The 19,624-nt window shown below is 57.3% G+C and overlaps 1 protein-coding gene across 5 annotated transcripts in view; it reads right to left on the minus strand.

Moving 5' to 3' along the window:
• The window catches only part of SLC45A4 (solute carrier family 45 member 4), a 106,573-nt gene extending 87,423 nt beyond the window's left edge, over nt 1–19,150 (minus strand). Inside the window, exon 1 of one of the 5 annotated variants that reach the window (XM_082433839.1) lies at nt 18,898–19,150. The gene's annotated coding sequence lies outside the window, so the exon portion shown is untranslated. Of the gene's footprint in view, nt 1–18,037; nt 18,221–18,897 lie in introns of those variants that run through there. The other 4 variants (XM_082433838.1, XM_082433836.1, XM_082433840.1 and 1 more) reach the window with 4 other exon arrangements.
• Nucleotides 19,151–19,624: the final 474 nt, after the last annotated feature.

The following is a 19,624-nucleotide window of genomic DNA, read 5'->3' on the forward strand; positions in this document are numbered from 1 at the left end:
GGGCACTTGGGGCCCCCCTTCTGGGCACCTCCTGAGCGAGAGCTGCCTCAAAGGCACAAGGAAGACAGGCCTGGCTCCAGCCCTTTGGCAGCCCCTGGGCTGGGGCCCCAACGCCTCCACCTGTGCCCCCTTCCCAGCCCCCGGGGAGGCAGGAGTCTCAGCTCACCGCCCCTCTGCTTCCAGCTCCCTGACAGAAAGATGGGACTTGGGAACAGACAAGGAGGAACGACGGTGGCTTACAGCAAATGCCCCTCTGCGCCCCCGGGAAGCTTCCCGGCGGGGAGCCCCGTGCGCTCACTGCAAACAGACCAAGGCAGAGCGAGGTACGAGCATGCAGGGCTGCAGACATACCTTGCTGCACCTGGAAAAACGCCTTTGAAGTACATTCTCTACCTAAGCCATCTTAAATCCTCTCCAGAATAAGGCAAATATAAGCCAAATAAGTTACAGCTGAAAAGCGAGCGTTTCCCCGTTGAGGCACAATGAACACAGTAAACTGCATTAACCTGCACCTGACAGGGCTCCTGCCCCCGACCTGGACGCCTAACCCGCGGGAGCACGGCCCGTGGCTGCAGCCAGCCAGGACGCTCCCGCGGTCCCCCAGCAGCAGCCCTCCCCTCCACGCCGCTGTCTCCCACCTCGTGCACACCTGCCCCCAGCAAAACAGAAGTCACTGCCCTTCGCAAACTGCTCACACCTGCGTGCAGCCAGCCCCGCTGAGGTACCCTCCCCGCCAGCTGCAGGGGGCGGGGTGCTGCTCGTGATGCTGTAGGGCTCCGCCTTCAGCATCCACCACGCTACCCTGAGAACGCCAGAACAGCAAAGCGGCCAACCAGGTCCCAAGACCACTGCCGGATCTGAGGAAGCCACTGTCCTCTCCAGGCCGCAAGCACCGTCCCTCCTCTCCCACTTCCACGAGCTCGGATCCCGCTTAAAGCCACACACGGAGAGCACTGTCATCACAAGAGAAAGGCCTGCAGGGCTGGCAGGAAGCCTGCAACAGACAAGCTATAAACTCAGCACACCTCACTCTGCCTTCAAGACTAATTTTAACAGGGAGAAGACATAACCACAGCTACAAACTTTCCCTTGGGGATATAGTTTACAGCATCATGACTCAGCTGCCCTGACGGCCTGACAGGTGAGGTCACCTGGGTGTGTCACGGGCGTTTTCATGAGTGAGCCACCATCAAACAGGGTCAGGAGAGCCGGATGCACACCTCGCCCGGGGCCACCCTCCCCGGCCTCCCTCCTCCAAGGCCCTCCAAGCCCCCTGAGCCCCCCTGACCACCCCGGGGCTGGCCCCCTTGTTAACCCTGCGTAGTGCATCTGGATTTCCAAATTCCTCCCAAGGAACGTGGAACATTGCCAAGGCCAGGATGGCCGAGCTGGCTGAACAGCCAATTGAAGGCAGTTAACTACAAATAGGAATATTATGTATTTGGTTGAAGAGATTTTTTCTTTGGGGCACCTGATAAGTCTATCAAGAAAAGACTTCAGGCCGTAAAAGGCTCACTGTGCCACCTCCCACCACACCACCCTCCAAGGGCTGCAGCAGGCGCAGCTGGGCCAACGGCCGCTGGGCTGGGGGCTCAGACGGGCAGCAGCAGACCAGCTCCCTAAGGGTCCCATGGGGGGTGAGCCACGGGCCCCAGGGCTCTTGTGCTGCCCCACCCCGTGCAGGCCCAGGCCCCTCCCAGCTCCCAGAATTCCAACTCTCCCAACCGGATCACAACTTGTGCGTACAGGCCGGCCGCTCCCTCGCCCCGACCCCAAGCTAGTCCCCCCCCCGGCACTGGGGAACCAGCTCCCACCCAAGGAACCAGAAGCTCACTTCTGTTCACAGCCCGCCCTATTCCACGGCCCCTGCCAGGCCACGGAGCCAAGCGTGCTGCACAGCCCAGCTGCGGGTCCCCCTACCGTCCTCCTCCAGCACCACCTCCCGCCGCTCCCGCCCAGCTCGGCCCGATGTCCCTGCGCCCAGGAGTGTTGGCTCTGCCCCTGCACAAAGGCACGCGCTCCAACACCCAACCCAGGAGTGGATGGCCCCCGGAAGGCCCGATTTCCCACGCGATCTCATCCCTTCCTCTCGGGAGCCGGCAAGTCTCTCCACAGATACTGGGTCTTCAACTGCTTCGTGCGGGTGCAAAACTGTAGCTGAAACTCTGCAAGTACTTCCTAGGCGCCAATTACTCTTGCAGATGTTTTCTATATGTGCACTCACTCCATCCTTACAACAGTTCAACGCGGTGAATACTATTCTTAGCCCCAATTTACAGACAAGAAAACTGAGGCACTAGAGGTCACTTGTCCAGAAGGCTGCTAAGTGGTGGGCACACGGGAACAGCAGCCCTGCCAGCGGCGCCGCCTCCCAGTGCTGTTATGAGCCAATCAACAGTGCTGCTAGTGGGCTGGGAGAGACAGCAGGAATCAGAGGGGAGAGGCGAGAGCCCCATCCTGGTCTTGCTTTTTCGTGGGAATCCTCCTCCTCCAAACGAAGAGGTCAGGCAGGCAGCTGGACACGGGTGTCTAGAACCGCGGCTCGCTCACGGGGTGGGCCAGGCGGTGAGCGCGCACACACTTTGGAAACGTGGCGTGAAACGGCACAGAGCGGCTGCTGGGTGGGAGGTGGGGAGCAGGCGAGGGCTGTGCTTGCTCCTTTCAAGGAAGAAATTAAAACCTGGCCTGATCAAAAGTCTTAGTTTAAAACAACCTTTACTTCACCTTTCACACACAATAACAGCCATTAGCGTGAAGCATAAAGTCACAAAGATGTGATTTGACTTGTGGCTTCCCATCAAGATAGGATTCTAATCTTTAGGGCTGCAGATGGTAAGAGATTGCTGAGAATTATCAGAAACTGCTGTGCTTCCTTTTCTGAAGAGTATGCAGAGGTGATCTGATAAGCGGCTGGGACTCTGGGTTCTTCCCCACTTAGAGGAGGTGGGCTGGAAAGGATCACACGTCCTGTCTCGAGAAAAACTAAGTGGCCCAGTGGCAGAGACAGGAGTGGGCGGGGGGGGGGGGTCCCGGGTGGGTCTGGGCTCTGCAGAGGGGGCCCGGAGGAGGCTGGTGGTGAAGGCCGGAGGAAACCCCAGGCCCTCCTGCTCTGCCAGGCAAACAGACTCAGGGCAAAGCAGGCCCCTGAACTGGGAGCCAGCCCAGCGCCTTCTCTGAGCAGCAGGCCCAGGACACAGGGGCACCAAGGGGAGCCTGGCACTGCAGCTTCAGACCTAAGAAACACGCTGTCCCTCACGTTATCAATGAAAAGGAGCTGGTGGGGGATTGGAATCCTAGACATCCCCCCAAAGAACTTGAAATAAAATACACATTCCTGGTGGCACAGTGGTTAAGAATCCGCCTGCCAGTGCAGGGGACACAGGTTCGGGCCCTGGCCCGGGAAGATCCCACATGCCACGGAGCAATTAAGCCTGTGCGCCACAACTACTGAGCCTGCGCTCTAGAGCCCACGAGCCACAACTACTGAGCCCGCACGCCACAACTACTGAAGCCCGTGCACCTAGAGCCCGTGCTCCACAACAAGAGAAGCCACCGCAATGAGAAGCCCGCGCACCACAACGAAGAGTAGCCCCCGCTCGCCACAACTAGAGAAAGCCCGCGCGCAGCAACAAGGACCCAATGCAGCCAAAAAAAAAAAAAAAAAAGCAAAACTTAAAAAAAAATACACATTACGATATTAGACTCTGCTATACACATTACATACATATAATGTGTATTATGTACAGTACGTTATACTATACAGTTAAATAATGTCATAACAGATAACTTGCTATAACATAATACACACACATATGAGAGAGTATACTGTACTATAACGTTACACCTTATATAAATGAATACAGCCATCTCGCGGTAACCACGAGGTACTGGTTCCAGGACCCCCCACAGGTACTCGAGTCCCTTACACTATAAAACTGCATGGTGTGGTCGGCCCTCCATATCTGTGGATGGGAAACCCGCAGGTGCGGGGCGGCCCGCTCTCCGAGCCACGGCCACATCCACCCCTGGGATTAACCACATAAGGGGCAGCGCAGACAGAGGTCTAACCCAGCGCCCCTCTTGAGGACTTCCCGGCACTAACACCAAGGTCCCGCGAGTGGCAGCTGTGAGCCTGACCCTTCCACCTCGGCTTAGCTTGGGCTGGGAATTCCACCCGCCCCCCAATGTGACATTGCTCAGTTCTCCTGGACAACCGTGACTCTCGGAGGCTCTTGCTGCTAATTTTAACTACGCTGCATTCCCCACAAAGTGAACCGGAGCATCCCAATGTCACCGTCATGACAGCATCCCACAGCCGCTCTAACTGGTGCTCGGACCACGGCTTCCAGACTCTCCAGTGCCACTGACGGACCCCGAGTGCAGTGGGCCCTCGTCCCGCATCCAAGTCACAGCAGCCGGGAAACACCTCGAGCCACCGCCCTCGGGGCTGACCTCTGGCACTGCCTCTCGGGGAGCGCCAGCCGCTCCAGGTGACAGACCAGGCAGCCCACCGTGCAGGGCCCTCCACCAGGGCCCGGGGGACCATACTCGGGGGTGTCAGGAGACCCATGAATCCTCCCTAACACATACAAAAAACGGTGTCTTTTTGCATTTTTGAGAGAAAGAGGTCCATAGCTTTCAGCAGAGTCTCAAAGGAATCCATGACCCCAACCAGGTGGAGGGAAGTAGTCACTCAGCTGCTCAGAGGGATTCTTGCTGTGGCATGGCTGTTGCATCATCTTCTCATGATTTTTTAAAGTCAGTCCTTCCTTTTGTAATTTCCTTTAGAATTTAGTTGCGCAATTTAGGTTCAAACAAACAAACAAACAAAAAAGGCAGATAGAAACAAAGAAAAGTAGAAAGATCAATTCTAAATTTAGGAAAACCGACAAGGGCCAGCCCAGATTACTGCGGAGCTGAGAATTTTCTGGAGCGCACACACACACGCACACACATGCACACTCACACACACACGCACACTCACACGGTGACATCAGAAAGTAAAGATCAAACCACAATTTCTACAATTGATCCTAAAGGAAGAGACAAAAATACAAACCACTGTAAGTAAAACGACTGTCATTCTGTCAAATGAAGTAAAGTCAGCCTGGCGAGCCCTGATGTCTGGACTGGAGTCCTGGATAAATGTTATTTACTTGGTTCGCCAGGGCGATAATGAGCTTGTTTTGAACCTTCTGTGTATTGTATTAGCTCATTCATTTTGAAAAGTAACCCAGGACAGGGCAAGCTGGGGAGGCACAAGTGAGAAAAAACAGGTCAGCAAAACACTGGTCTCACATTTCATAACCAAACACGAGCTGTACTCCAGATAATACCTTAATCTGATCTGCACTTAAACGTGGGGTCTGGGCATTGCCCATCTCCCTCAGACCCAGAGAACAGTCCTGCTCTTCCCTTGGTGCCCGGCTCCAGAGCCGTCCACCAGGCGCTGGGATCACGGTTCAGACCGCGATCCAGCCCGGGCTCTCCCCCCTCTCCCAGCGCCTCACCGCACCCCCAGCGCCTCACCGCACCCCCAGCGCCTCACCGCACCCCCAGCGCACGTGCATCACGGGGCTCAGGCTGCCCTCAAGATGCTCCAAAGCTGCCCTGCACACAACGGAGCCCATCTGCAGCCCCGGGAAAGGAGAAAGTGGCCTGTGCACAAGGGGCCTGAACCCCCCAAGCCCACTGGGGGGCCTGGGTTTCTCAGCGACACTGCCAAGACCCCAACTTACCATAAAACCCACAGCTGTCAGCTCCCATGCCAGGTGGCAGAAGGCTGGTCCCACATGCAGGCGCAGTCTGTCCAGGGGCAGAACAGGAGAGCCGAGGGCACTGGGCTACCAGGCTCCCGCCCTGACAGGTCACCACTGGTTGACCAGGGCCCCCTGTGGAAGGCCACCCCGTCTCCTACAGACCCCTCCCCTCGCATGGCTCTGGTCACTGCTCCTCCTGGTGCCCCTCGGCCCAGGGGTGGCTTCCAGAGGGGCGGCTGTGGTCCCGGAGCCCTGCCCACCCCTTTGTATGGTCCTAACTCTCCTGGCTCTGCCTGTGGAGGCCACCTGCTTCCTGCCACCAGCAGGATGAGAACCATACAGCCAGAGTACCCCTCCATGACCCTGACACACATGTGGTCACCCCGGGGCACGGCAGCTGGCAATGGCAAATCCCCGCGACCTCCACACAAGTATGAAGGAGGGACTCTCTGAAGTTCTTGATCAATTTGTTATCAAATCAAGACAAAACCCATCAGCCTTGAAACTGACCCTCAGCTGCAAGACAGTAAGTAGGAAGTGCAAGCAGATTCTGAGGCCTGCGTGCCCTAAGGGCCCAAGGTACCCGTGACTCATCAGAACTGGGTTCACACACGTACGCGCAGCCACTCGGGTCAGTGGCGAGGAAAACAGAACCTAAAGGCAACTCCACATAAACTGGACATGTAGGCCCTATTTAATGCAAATTAGCAATTCACTGTAAAGACGGCAATTTACTTATATCACACCCACAACGTGGAAAAAACGCATGGCGCTCTGCAAAGTACAGGATGGAACCACAAAGGCACCACTGCCAACGGCCACATGTGCTCCCTTCTGACTTCCCGGGGTGGGGAGGCAGTTATGCTGGGAAATGAACACGGTGCTGCAGGCATAAAACAGTCTTGCAATTTAAAAAAATACACGTAAACCTAGACAAGATCTTCCTGAGGTGAAAATCTGCAGAAGAAAAAGTGAGAATGAATGGTTTGCAAAAAGGTTGAGAAATCCTGGTTTGGGGCTTAAGACGAGATTGCGGCAAAAATAAGAACCGTCCAGGCCAGACTCTGACCAGGAAGACCCTGAGCCCGAGGGCCTGGGTCCCAGGTCTGGGGGCCCGTCCCCCGCACCCGGCCACCAACAAGGCGTTCCACCGGGCCAACAGGCACAGCCTGCTTCCACCCTCAAAAACGGGCAGTGGGCAGGCGAGTCGGGGTCGCTGGACACACATCTCATGCGCCCACTACAAAGGTAGGGACCTGTCGGCCTCTGCCCGCCGTCACCTCCCTCGCCGGCCCAAGAGCTCATGGATGCGGACTGAGGAGGCGGCCGGGGAAGAGGACAGACAGCACGGGGAGCGAGGGGAGGCACCTGCCAGCGCCGGTCCCGAGACCCCATCCCAAGGGGCAGCAGAGGGAGGGCAGGACAGGCTGGGCCTGACAGGCAGGTAGGGCACAAGGTCCCTGCTGGTCCAAGGCAGGACCTGCGGAGCCCTGAGGGGCTTCTCCAGCTAAAGCGCTCATCAGCACTGGTCCTCTTAGCGACCTGCCTGACTCTAGGACTCCCACTGTGGGGACAGCCATGCTGTGATGTGACTATCCACACCCCACACAAGGGGTGGAACCCAGCAGGACCCCATGGGGGCCTTCCTGGGGCTGGCCTAGCCCCATATCCTACCCCCATATCCTCTGCTGTAGCTCCTCTCTAACTACCTAGATAACAGTATCTGATGCACATTTCCTGAGTTGTTTTACGGATGTGAAAACACCCCACCAAATGGAAGATGTCAACTACTTGATGACCATGAGCACACAGCCCCCAGGCCTCCCGGAGCCTAAGGACTGATAATGTTAAACCCCGCGACCCCGCCCTGTTACCTCACCATCAGCCAATCAGAGAACTGTGCACAAGCTGATAACACACCCTGTGACGCCCTCCCTCACCCGGCTTTTAAAAATGCTCTGCTGGGGACTTCCCTGGTGGCGCAGCGGTTAAGAATCCATCTGCCGATGCAGGGGAAATGGGTTCAGGGGAAACGGGTTCGAGCCCTGGTCCGGGAAGATCCCACATGCTGCGGAGCAACTAAGCCCGTGCGCCACAATGACTGAGCCTGCGTTCTAGAGCCCGCGAGCCACAACTACGGAGCCCACGTGCTACAACTACTGAAGCCCACGCACGTAGAGCCCGTGCTCTGCAACAAGAGAAGCCACTGCAGTGAGAAGGCCGCGCACCGCAACGAAGAGTAGCCCCCGCTCGCCACAACTAGAGAAAGCCCGCGCGCAGCAATGAAGACACAACACAGCCAAAAAAACAAATTAAAATAAATGAAATTTAAAAAAAGAAAAATGCTTTGCTGAATTGGGGAGCTCGGGGTTTTAAGGCGTGAGCCACCTGTTCTCCTTGCATGGATGGCCCTGCAATAAACCTTTCTCTGCTCCAGACTCCGATGTTTCAGTTTGTTTGGCCTCACTGTGCGTAGGGCACCTGGACTTGCGCTAATGTGGGAGCTTGCTGAATGTGAGCCGGCACCAGCCATGACCTCAAGAGACACCACATGGCACACACGAGGTGAACAGGACTGCCCCCAAGGCCCTGGCTTAGAAGAGGACAGGTCAGCCTGGAGAGGAGGGCCACTCCAGGGCCCCATGTGGACCTGCTCCAAAGACTCCGAGGATACCCAGGCATCCGCAGGATGCCAGCTACTCCCCGCCCAGGCTGGCCAGCTGTTTGCTGAGCACCTCCCAGGGGCCGGGCCATACCCAGGCCTCCCTGGCTTAATCCTCCAGGGCGCCCCCAGCAGCCCGGTTCACAGGTGAGGAGCATGAGCAGGGTAAGGGGTGGGTAGGGACCCAGGTCACCCCGCAGAGCAGGGCACAGGCCCGCAGGCTCCACGCTGAGGCCTCGCACATGGGCTTCAGGGGGGCCACCAAGCCTAGATGTCTGTCTTCTGCTGGCAAGGGGGCTGGCGTCCCAGGAAGCGAAGCAGGCCTGGGCCACCACGCAACAGCCAGGAGAGAAGCCTCTGTCTGTGCCGGGGCCACAGGTCGGAGTGCGAGTGAGCCGCACAAGACAGCGGGGAGACGGCACAACCCAGGAGCAACCAGGGAGCGTGGACTGGCCACAGAGGGCCCTTGGGTGCTCCAGGGCTTACGGACATCCTGAGCCCCATTGGTCCGTGACAATTATGCCTGTTTCTGGGCAGGGGCCCTGAGGCTCACAGAGGTTAAGTAGGGCGTCCCGAGTCCCAGAGTCCTAAGGGAGGCTGAGGGGTCCAGTCTCTGCAGGACCTGGTGCCTCACTGCCTCGGGCCTCAGCCTCCTCACTGCAATCAACTGGCAGTTACCACCCAAGGCTGGTGCTCGGCCAGAATTCCCTGAGTCCCAATTTCCAGTTAGGTGAGCTGTGGCCAGTCCCTCGATCCCATTATTAAAGATAAGACTATCTCACTTCCCTGGTGGCGCAGTGGTTGAGAATCCGCCTGCCAATGCAGGGGACACGGGTTCGAGCCCTGGTCCGGGAAGATCCCACATGCCGCGGAGCAACTAAGCCTGTGCACCACAACCACTGAGCCTGCGCTCTAGAGCCCCCGAGCCACAACTACTGAGCCCGCGTGCTACAACTACCGAAGCCCACGCCCCTAGAACCTGTGCTCTGCAACAAGAGAAGCCACCGCAATGAGAAGCCCGCACACCGCAACGAAGAGTAGGTCCCACTCGCCACAACTAGAGAAAGCCCGCGCAGAGCAACGAAGACCCAACACAGCAATCAATCAATCAGTAAATAGAAACGGGGATAACAACTCAAGGGCTGTTTGAAGTGTAAATGTTATCAGAAGCTGTGCGTGAAAGCTGCCCAGCACTCAGCAGATGCCAGGTCAGACGGAGCCCCTTCTCGTCCCCCCCACCTGCTACCCTGCGACGGATTCCGTGGCAGAGAAGCCGGTCTGGAGCAGCCACCTTCCCTCGGGGACCTGGGGGGTGTGCAGGCTTCACCAAGCAGTTGCAACTTCAGTCTCATCTCCTGAGCTGCCCAGGAGCCCCGGCCGCAGCAAGAACACGGGGACCCTGAGGAGGGGAGACTGGAAACCAGGCCAGGAGAGCAGCTGGGTGGGTGGGGAGGGACACGCACTGACCGGGGCAGGGGGCTTGGTCGATCCATGAGCAAACGCACTTAAGCCATGTCTAATCCATGTGCTTCGATGGGCACGTGCTGAAGGCAGCTCCTTCCCATCAGCCGAACCGCAGTGGGCAGGGCACAGCGGGGCCCCACAGATGCCACTCGCGGCACAGAGGAAAGGATCTGAGAAGTTCAAGGACTCCGTGCCGGCCAGCAGCACATCTTGCCCCGTCCCCCGGCTCTGGTGCAGAGGCCCTGGCCCTCCCAGCAGTCCAGGCGGTCAGGCTCCGGCAAGGGCAGCACCATCCAAGCTTGGTGGTGCCTCCTCCCCGGCCACATCACTGTGGCAACCCAGGCGGGGTCGTCACTTATGAAAATAGATGTAGTTCAAGGGACATCCCATCTCCACCATCCAAAGCAGCAACTGCGTCCTCAGGCCCTGACAGTCAGGCTTTATTTCTTCCTGAGCCAGCTGTAAGAGCCTCCACCTTCCAAGAAGCCCTCCCTGAACAGGCTCACCTGAGGGTGATAATAATGACCTGGTGTGTTCGGCCAGCAGAGTCGTCACTCTTGCTTGTGTATTATTCTTCAGCTGTCACCTCTCTGCTTAGGCCAAAACTGCTTTTGCATCTCCCACTGTCCCTAGGAGATTTTCTAACAGAGGCATTCAATCCCGAGATAGAACTCCAGATGGACACCTTAAGGCCTCTGGGCCTCAGTTTTCTCGTCTATACACCGGGGATACCACCCCTCCCGTGCAGAGCGATCAGCAAATTCAGAAGTTAACTCGGAATCCAGGTGGCACCTCGCACAGAACCTGGCCCACCGTCCACACTCACAGGTGCCTGACAAAGATGCCTGGGGGGATCCTGGGGGCCATGAGGACCCCATAAACACTCAGAGAGGATGCGTGATGACTCAGCACACCAGTGCCACCAGGTGACCGTTCATCAGCGCTAATAACAAGAGCCCCCCAGGCTCAGCTCACATGGTGGCCTCGCTAAGAATGCGGATTCTTCCCTGTACAGTCCACGTGGCGATTTAGAAAGTAGGACTGCTACAGGTGCCCCCGCCCCCTACCTGGGTCAAGTGCACCCAGGACCCCCACCAAAAGCGAACGGGGTCGGCAGAGGGGCAGGAACGTTCCTGCTGCCCTCACGGGAGCCCGCCTGGCAGTGGGGCAGGGGGTGCCGTGCGGGGGGCGGGCCTGGAACCCCAGGCCACGCCCACAGGGCTCCAAGCCCAGGTCCAGCTGTGTGGACAGGAATAAATCCCCGGATGGATGGGTTCTGAGGGGGCCTCCTTAATATGGAGGAAGTCCATATTAAACTTGTTAACACTCTCCCCAAACCATATGGTAGCCAGGCAGACGGCACGGCCTGCGCTCACTGGGCTTCCAGGCTCTCCCAGCCCCTCGAGACTGAATCAAAGGCCTATCTGAACTTCACAACCACAAACTGCCACCTTCCACCGGGCTCTCAGCCACAGGGCTCTTCTTATCGGCGCCCAGCCTCTCTGCAGAAGTTGCTCAAACGGTCAGGAACTAACCAAGGACTGATAGCTAGCCGGTGACACTGCCCGTCCCTGAGCCCTGGCCGGCGGTGCCCCATCTACCTGCACCTCCAGGACGCCGCACAAGCCTTCTGTCTCTTCTCACCATCTGCGGTGTTAGTGTGACTGCCACCGGCTTGTTCACTTGTTGAAAAAATGGTCCCAATTTTATTTCGCATTTGGTGAGTGTTAAAATATTTCATTCTGTGGAAATGTACTGATATTTTCCACACGTAGTCACAGCACTGAAGAGAAAACCACGATCCCCAAACTTCAGAAACACGTACATTCACATCTGGGTGGAGGCGTCCCGCACCCCCAGGGCTCACGGTGCCACAGAGGAGACCCAAGACCTCGGGCCCAGCACCCCCATGGGTGAGCTCCAAGGCTCAGCCGCTTACCGTGTGGCTTCAGGCGAGTCGCTTAACCTCTCTGGGCCTCCTTTTCCTCTCTAAAATGCAGCACAGACCTGGCCGGGTTGTTAGAGAAAGAGCCGAGCGCTCTGCACAGGACCCAGCCCTCCATGTGTTACTTCTGCGGGCCTGCTAAGTGCCAGGAACAAATACGCATTATGCCCCCCAGGTTCTAACACAGAGGCTGAAGCGCCGAGCCGTGGGCGGCTTCTGGGCCAAGGTCACCAAGCCAGGGATGGCACGGGCTCTACGGGCTCTACGACGCTTCTGCTGCAGAATAAGGCACAGGGCCCCTCCGGATCCTCTTAAGAATTAAGGACACTTTCAACATCTGAATAATTCAAGGATGAGCTAGCTAGACATGTTTTAGACAGCCCTGAGCTTTGTCTCAGCTGCCCTGTCCCACTAGGCTCGCTGAGAACCTGGCCCACCGTCTGGCAAATCCAAGAAAAGGGCAGCCTCAACCCAATCCTCCCCAGCACCAAATCGCAGCTGCCCTCGGTGGGCACCCGGAATGACGGAGAAGCAGCGCTGGAGGCCCCCGGAAGGCCCAGCTCCAACCAGCAGAGGGCCTGACGGGGAGGCTTTTTGTCCACCAAGCTTTTAATGCGACAGTTTTACGTAAGTGATATGAAAAAGCCACTAACGGTGACTCTAGTATCCCAGTTCCCCCAGCACGACATGCACACTGAACCCCGCTGTGCAGGGTCACCTGGGCACCCTGATCTCCCGTGAGCAGCCCAGGCCTGTCTCTAAGCCCTTGTTGTAAGGGTCTTAATCCTTGATTTTAGCATCAAGGCCCAAAATGCCAAGAAAGTGTAAACTGGGATTTGTGCGCCGAGCTCCATGGGGGCTTCTCACCCCCTCCCCTCCACAGGGCGGGTGAGGCTGCGTGGCCTGGCCCATCTCCTCACTACCTGCATACACCCCAGGATCCCTGGCACGTGACCCCACCTTCACTTATCTCTAGAAACAAAGGCTCTGCCTCACAGTCTGAGGACCCATGTTGTCCACATTCAACGCGAAGCATTCCTAAGTGGATTGCTAACGGCTGGATCTGAGGACAAACGATGGTAGGACTTCAAGCTGACCCCCGTGAGCAAAAGCCCACAGAGCTGGGCAAGCAGCCTTGCCCTCCTCCCCACCACGTGCATTAGCAGAGACCCCTGGTGACTCAGGATCTCCCGTAGGTCACAGGCTATCCCCCAACACCGCGTTCTACAGCCCTCGAGCCAAAGCACTTCCTGTTTCAGGGCGTGAAGGCAGAGCAGTCTGTTGTCGTTTAATTACTAAACTTGCTTTCATATCCAATTTCAATTGGCTTTTAGGCTAAACACAGTAAGGGTCCATGCTTTGAGAGCATCTCCAGCTTAGCTAAGAGAACACCAGCCCAGGACTTCCAAGCAGCTCTGAGGAAGGTTTGGGAACTAACACCAACCTCACCCGCTTCTCAGGGAGAGAGGCCCCACTTCCACAAACCCCGACCTGTCAGGAGCCCCTGTACCCCCAGGGGCCCTCCCCCAGCCCAGGGGCCCTCGCCCTGGAGACCAGCAAAGAGCCCGCTCTCCTCCCTGCAGACACACTCACTGCGGCCGGAGCCGGGAGCCGGGAGCTGGGCAGAGCAGGCCGACAGGATCCCCGCAGGGCCAACGAAAACCTCTTTAACTCAAAGCACTATTCCAGAGGCTTAAATTTTAACCCAAACAAATAAAAATGCATTGCCACTAACCAAAATGCGCACACTTATGAGCTGTATTGTCTTCTGCCCTTTAACTCAGTCCATCTAGGAAACATGCAGTCAAACTTTCAAGCACACGTGGATCAGAACGGACGCCACCATTTAGTGACGCAGTGGCAGATACTCTACCCCTCCATCCACCGAGCACGGTAAGGGGACAGAGCAGCACCTTCAGGCATGTGTGCAAACGCAAAGGCGTCCTCAGGGTTCTCAGGTGTGGCTGACTTTCACGTCTGAGTTCACAGATCCTCAGCGCTGAACTGCCTGTGACACCGCTGGTGGTGAAGTCCCAGCCCCAGTGCCCGCCCCCTCCACCAAGGTCACCTTCGCACTCTCCCTTCCTCAGCCCCTGTGGTGGGGTGTACCTGGCATCAAGGACAGGTGGGTAATTCCTTTAATTGAGGCACCTTAAAGGGACCCTCCCCCCACACAACCAGCTAGCTCTTTAACACACGCTCTGCCAGTGTTTTTATTTTGTACGTCCAGTAATTATCAAGATCAACAATACATTTCTGCCTCTGTGACCAATTCTGCACTGACAATATTTACAGTGACAAAAAATTCTTTTGGATTAACACAGCCTCACGATCACAGAAACGTTTTAAGTTGCGGTTTATGTGTACTCTGGTGACAGAGAAGTGTGAACGATCATCGATAAAAGGCTTTCAAGTAGCAAAGCGCGTGGCCTTAGAGTAAAATCCATGAGGGAAAGTGGAGCAAACGTAGGAGCTCAGGAAGAAACGAAGATGCACATGTTAAAACTGTTCAGAACAGTTTGCTCCTTTCTTCAAAGGGTGATGGTAGGCTTTCAAGTCATTAGAGTGTTTCATTATTTTAAACGACAAGGAAAAAGTTTAGATGTCAAGTTAAAAAAACTGCCCATAGTTTCTCAAAGTTATTTTACAGAATGGGGGCAAAAATATCTGAAGATCTCTGCTTTAAGGCAATATACCTCTGAAACAGTCCCAGCTTAACAGGTGCTCACAATGATGAAAGCTCAGCCTTCCACACCCTCAGCTGGTGCTCTCCCCTCCGTCCATGCCCTCTGGATAAACAAGTTCATCCCAAACCCCTCCCCTCAAAATAACTGATGGGAAAATATTCCTTTCTCTTTGCAAACCAAAACTCATACTCTTTGGGATAAATATATTTTTTTAAAATGGTGACTAAAATGTTGACAACGAGGAGCTTATTTATTGTTTTCTGGCCTTGCAATACCCAAGTGGTCGCTTAAAATTGTGCAGTGAGATCTGTATGTAAAAGTACAGCAACCACTACATCTGGACCAGAAATGCACTCTCTTTATCTGTTTTAAGGGTTTGCTATGAATTTTGCACTCAAGATTTTCCTTTCTTTGAAATGGGAAGAATTTGGTTGCCAACCGGTTCACCTGGCTCCAGGGTTTAAAGGCGAAACCCCAGCAGAGACCCTCCAGCAAACTCCAAAAGCTCAAAACCAGCTGCGACACATAATCCCAGGTTGGAAAGTACTTTTGGAAGGCGGCACAATAGAGCACCTCTCGGGCACTGGTTCAGGAATGCAGGTTTCCTCACTGCCAGCGAAATCCTTCAACAGGCATGGGAGGATGCAAACACCAAGGACCCAGGTGGAACAAACCTTCCCTCACCTGGGCTTGGGGCCAAGCAGAGGGGGGAGTGAGGGCAAGGCAGCCTTGCTCAGTAACTTGAAAAGACTCTGCAAATCCTCCAGCTGCGGGAGGATCCCACCTTGGGATGGCCAGCAGCCCAGCCCTGCATTCGGTGGGGGCAAAATGCCCAGCACAGCGTGCGCCCTCGTTGGGGGCACCCTGCGGGCCCTGCTATGGACCCTGGAGACCTCTGTCTTGCGTGAGGTTCCAAACTAGCCAAAGAGAACTCAGAGCCCTTCTCTCCAACCTTGGGAACCTGTTTCCTTTCCCACCCTCTCTCTCAAAAAGCTAGCAGCGTACTTAACCCAAGATGAGCTCACTCAACAAACGACCCAGACAGACCTACTGCCCGTGCGCCCGGGCAGCACATCCATGTCGGCTACGGTGGGAACGACAAGTGTCCAGGCCCTGCTGCAGGACCCGGGTGTGAAAGGAACACTTAGTGCCACGGAGACAGCGGGGATCATGCTGTTGCCCCGCAAGCCTGTGGGTCTTAATCTTCTTAAAATGCCTCCTCTAAAAGTCACTTGCCAAAGGAGCAGCCGCACAAAGCAATGTCACCACTGCCCAAGTGGCAGCGGGATGGAAATGACTGCCGTGTACACTGCTGTGAACAGAGGCAGGGAAGCCTCCTTTGCACCCACATTGAAAAGGTCCACAATCTCCCCGTTCGCGGAAGTGCCTTGTTTCACAAAGGCTTAGCATTTGATACCCTTAAAAAAAAAAAAAAAGCCACTCGAAGCACATTTTGAAAGTTCCATGTTTAAAAAGATCCTTGTTCATTGATTTTGGTGGGATAATTAAGCTGATCTAAACAAGGGGACCTTGTCCAGGCACGGGTGGGGGAGGGGCGGCGGGCCTGGCCTCGGCCTGGGAGCCCCTGCTGAGGGGAGGGGGTCCTCTCCCACCCCCTCCTTTCTATGTGGCCTCTCTTCATCTGGGAGGCTTTTTCCCTCTGGTCAGATTTCCACTCAGCAGAGCTAAAATGCTCTCATGTTTCCTGGCTTGGAGTCGAGGCAGCCCTCCTAATGGGGTTCTGCTGAGTACACCTTCATCAATGGAATTCTGTTGTGATCAAAAAAAAAAAAAAAAAAACCTAGGAAACCAGAGGAAGCGAGTGTGGAGCGGCATGCTCGCCCGTCCTCAGTAGGGACACGGCTTCCAGCGCATTCCGGCTCCACAAATTACAGGCACGGCTCTGCCAGGGGTGTTCCCGAGGAGGGCACTGCAATTTGGGGTTGTCTGCCACCTACGGCGCTCACCAGGCACCCTTGCTCCGTGCCAGGCTGTTAGTCACGAATCACCCCTGCCGGCTACACAGGGCCGGGCTTCCGGGCCCCACAGGACGAGCGCGAGAGGGCAGAGGGTGCCGATGACTGACAGGGACCAACCACAGGCAGAATATGAGAGCGAAGCCCAGACCCCGGGGAGGCCCGTCCACTCTCCTCCCCACCCGTCCCTCTGACAACACGGACAAAACCAATCCAACACCAAGCAGCCTAAACGCTGGCTAAAATACCTTCCTGGGTTCCCCTTCCTCCACTGGGGCTGGGGGCGCTGCCACAGCCGCAGCCCCTCCTCCCCTGCAGCCCTGCAGCCCTGCAGGGCGGGATCTCCCGGCTCCGAGAGGGCAGGGTCCTGTTCCCAGCCTCCTCCCGCCCCGTCCCACTCTCCAACAAGCAAAGTTGAAGGCAGAGAGGGCCCCAGGACGTTAAAAACTGCAAGCCGCCTCAGAGATCACCCAGTCCAATCTCTGCTCTGCTTTCACGATGCGACAAGGGCCAAGGCTGCAGCACGCATCTCTGCAAGGGAAGCTGGCAACTCTCACAGGCCCGGAGCCCCCTGGGCAGCCTCCCCGGGGAAACACCCAGTCCACACAACACCCGACACTAAATACCTCATATGCATTTCAAATGCATCTCGAACGATCACCTTCTTCCCTTTACAGCTGCTGCCCATGAAAAACAATTAGCCTGAATGGGACTGAAAGTCCTGATTTTTAAGACAACCTACTCCCCACCCTCTCTCCAGAAGCCCTGGCGTTTTACGTCTGCCTGGGTCTTCCCACCTGGGGCCTACATAGCTCCAGGCCAGTCACTGCACCTCCCCACCTTCAAGGGGATTCTGCAAAATCTCTCAAGCACTGAATAAACTCTTACTCCTTCTTTTAATACGTAATTCAGATCTAGCAGAAAAGTGAGATTATTCCTTTTTTTAAAGAAGGCTGGGGTCACTGTTTCTGATGCCCAGCCATTTAGTACACTTCATCGGTAAACCAATGCTCCAGCTTTTTATATTCTTCCTTTTTCTCCTACTACAAGCACAAAATGGAAGAGATGAAAGATTTCCCCTGTGGGTAACCCTACCTGTCCGTCACTGACGGGAGAAGCAGAGACGCTGAGGTGCAGGGAAGGGCAGGGCTCACTCACGGTAATGCCGCAAAGATCGGCCTCGGTTTTCCCAGGGGAAACAGGCTTCGATTCGGACAATCATGTGAACCCACAACAACTGCTTCGATCACTCATCCCGTACACCCTCCTGCCGCCCCAGGCCTTAGGCTACGAGATGCCCCCAAAACCAGAAGCGACAAGGCCCCTTTTTGCGGGAGTCAACTAGGGTATCCGATGGGGCTGGGTGGCTCAGTCTGACCCATCAGTGCCCCCACTGGAAAGGAAAAAAATCTCACACTCCCTAGGAGATCAAGTGTGTGTCCCACCCCCCCCAACACACACACACACCTAGAATCACTATGAATGGTTAACCAGGAGGCTGTGCTTTTTTTTTTCAAACCACCGCCCCTCCCATTTTGACATACCTCCTCTGAAAAAGCCCTTTGCTGGAATGTGTTCCCCCGGAGCCCAGTCAAGAGCAACACACCTTGGGGAGGAATGGGTTAAGCTCAAGAGCTCTAGGAGGGCGAGGCAGCACGGGAAAGGGAAAGCAGTGCAGAGATGCAGATAAATGTGCGGGGACTTCTGCAGGGCAGGGGCTCTGGACCTGGATGCACCGAGGCACTGGCCCCTCTCCTCCAGGCACAGCTTGGCTGCGGGAAATAGAGGTGTCTTCAAAGGGACAGACCAGAGGACAGTGCAGATAAGACAGAAACAAAGGCACAGCCCCGGGGGTCAGCTCGGAGCCCCAAGTGTGGAAGCCCGGCTAGACGTGCTGAGGGCGTGCGTGTGCTGGGGGCAGGAGGGGTTCAGGCAAAGGGGACAGAGGCTGAACTCTCAAAAGTTGGCGACATCAGGCCGAGGGCGCAGGGAAGGGTCGGGACCTAGGGGGCGAGGCGCCAGGCTTCCTCCGGGTAGAGTAACCCGAGAAGACGGGGGGTGGGGGACGCTGAGGGATGCGACCGGGACAGGGTCCATGGGAAGGTGCACACCGCGGCGAGGGGCCCGGGATGCTCCAGGAGGCTGGGGGGACGGAGACAAGGACGGGCAGGTGCAGTCGGGGAGAAGGGAGAGGGCCAAGGACGCGGGCGGGTGTCCGGGCGGGAGGAGGCTCCCGGCCATGGCGTGGGAGCACCCTCCCCAGGGAAGAGATGCGGGGCGGGCCGGGAGCGGGACCCGGAGCTCGAGGCCGAGGCCGCGGCCGCGCGGGGGTGGGGTGGGCATGGGAAGCAGCAGGTGCCGGGTGCCCAGGTGCGGGGTCGGGGGCGGCTGGCCCGCCGCTCACCTGTCTCCTCCGGCCGGGGCCGCGGGGCGGCGGCGCGGCGGGGCGGCCGGGCCGGGCCGGGCAGGGGCGGCGGGGGCGCGGCGCTCCGGGGGCGGCGGCGGCGGCGGCGGCGGCGGCGGCGGCGGCGGGACCCGGCGGCGGCTGCTCCTCGGCCGGCCGGCCGGGCAGGCGGTCAGTCACCGATAGACCCGGGGTCAGAGGGAGCGCTTGCGAGGTTGTGGCCAGCGCGCGGGGACAACGCCGCTTTATCAGGTCGGAAACAGCCGCCGCGCGCCGCTTCCGCTGACGCAGCGCCGGCCTGCGCTCATGACTATGCAGCAGCCGCCGCGGGGGTCGGGGCGGGGCCCGCGTCGCGCGCGCCTATTGGTCTACTTGCGCCCCGCCCACCGATTTGCCCCGCCCCGCCTAAGGAGGCCCCGCCCCTGGACCGGCCCCGCCCCTGGCCGCATCCAGCCTCCGGCCTCGGGGTAGGGGCTGCCGCGCCCACCCCACCTCCCCGGCCCCCGCTCCTCGAGGCTTGAGCACCAGACCCTAACCTAGAGCCCTGACCCCCGACCCCGGCTGCGTGCCTCTCGGTAGCCGCGGGAGGGAGAACCTGCAACCCCCGTCTCTCCCTCGTTCACCCCGCTCCTCCCTCTCCCCAAACGCCCTCCTCGCAGAGGGGCCTGGAGAGCCCCGTGGCCCGCCACCAGCCTAGCCCTCTGCAAACACCCTCCTCCCAGCCCAT

Source organism: Balaenoptera physalus (genome assembly GCF_965194825.1).
Source record: "Balaenoptera physalus genome assembly, chromosome: 17".
Lineage (NCBI taxonomy): Eukaryota > Metazoa > Chordata > Mammalia > Artiodactyla > Balaenopteridae > Balaenoptera > Balaenoptera physalus.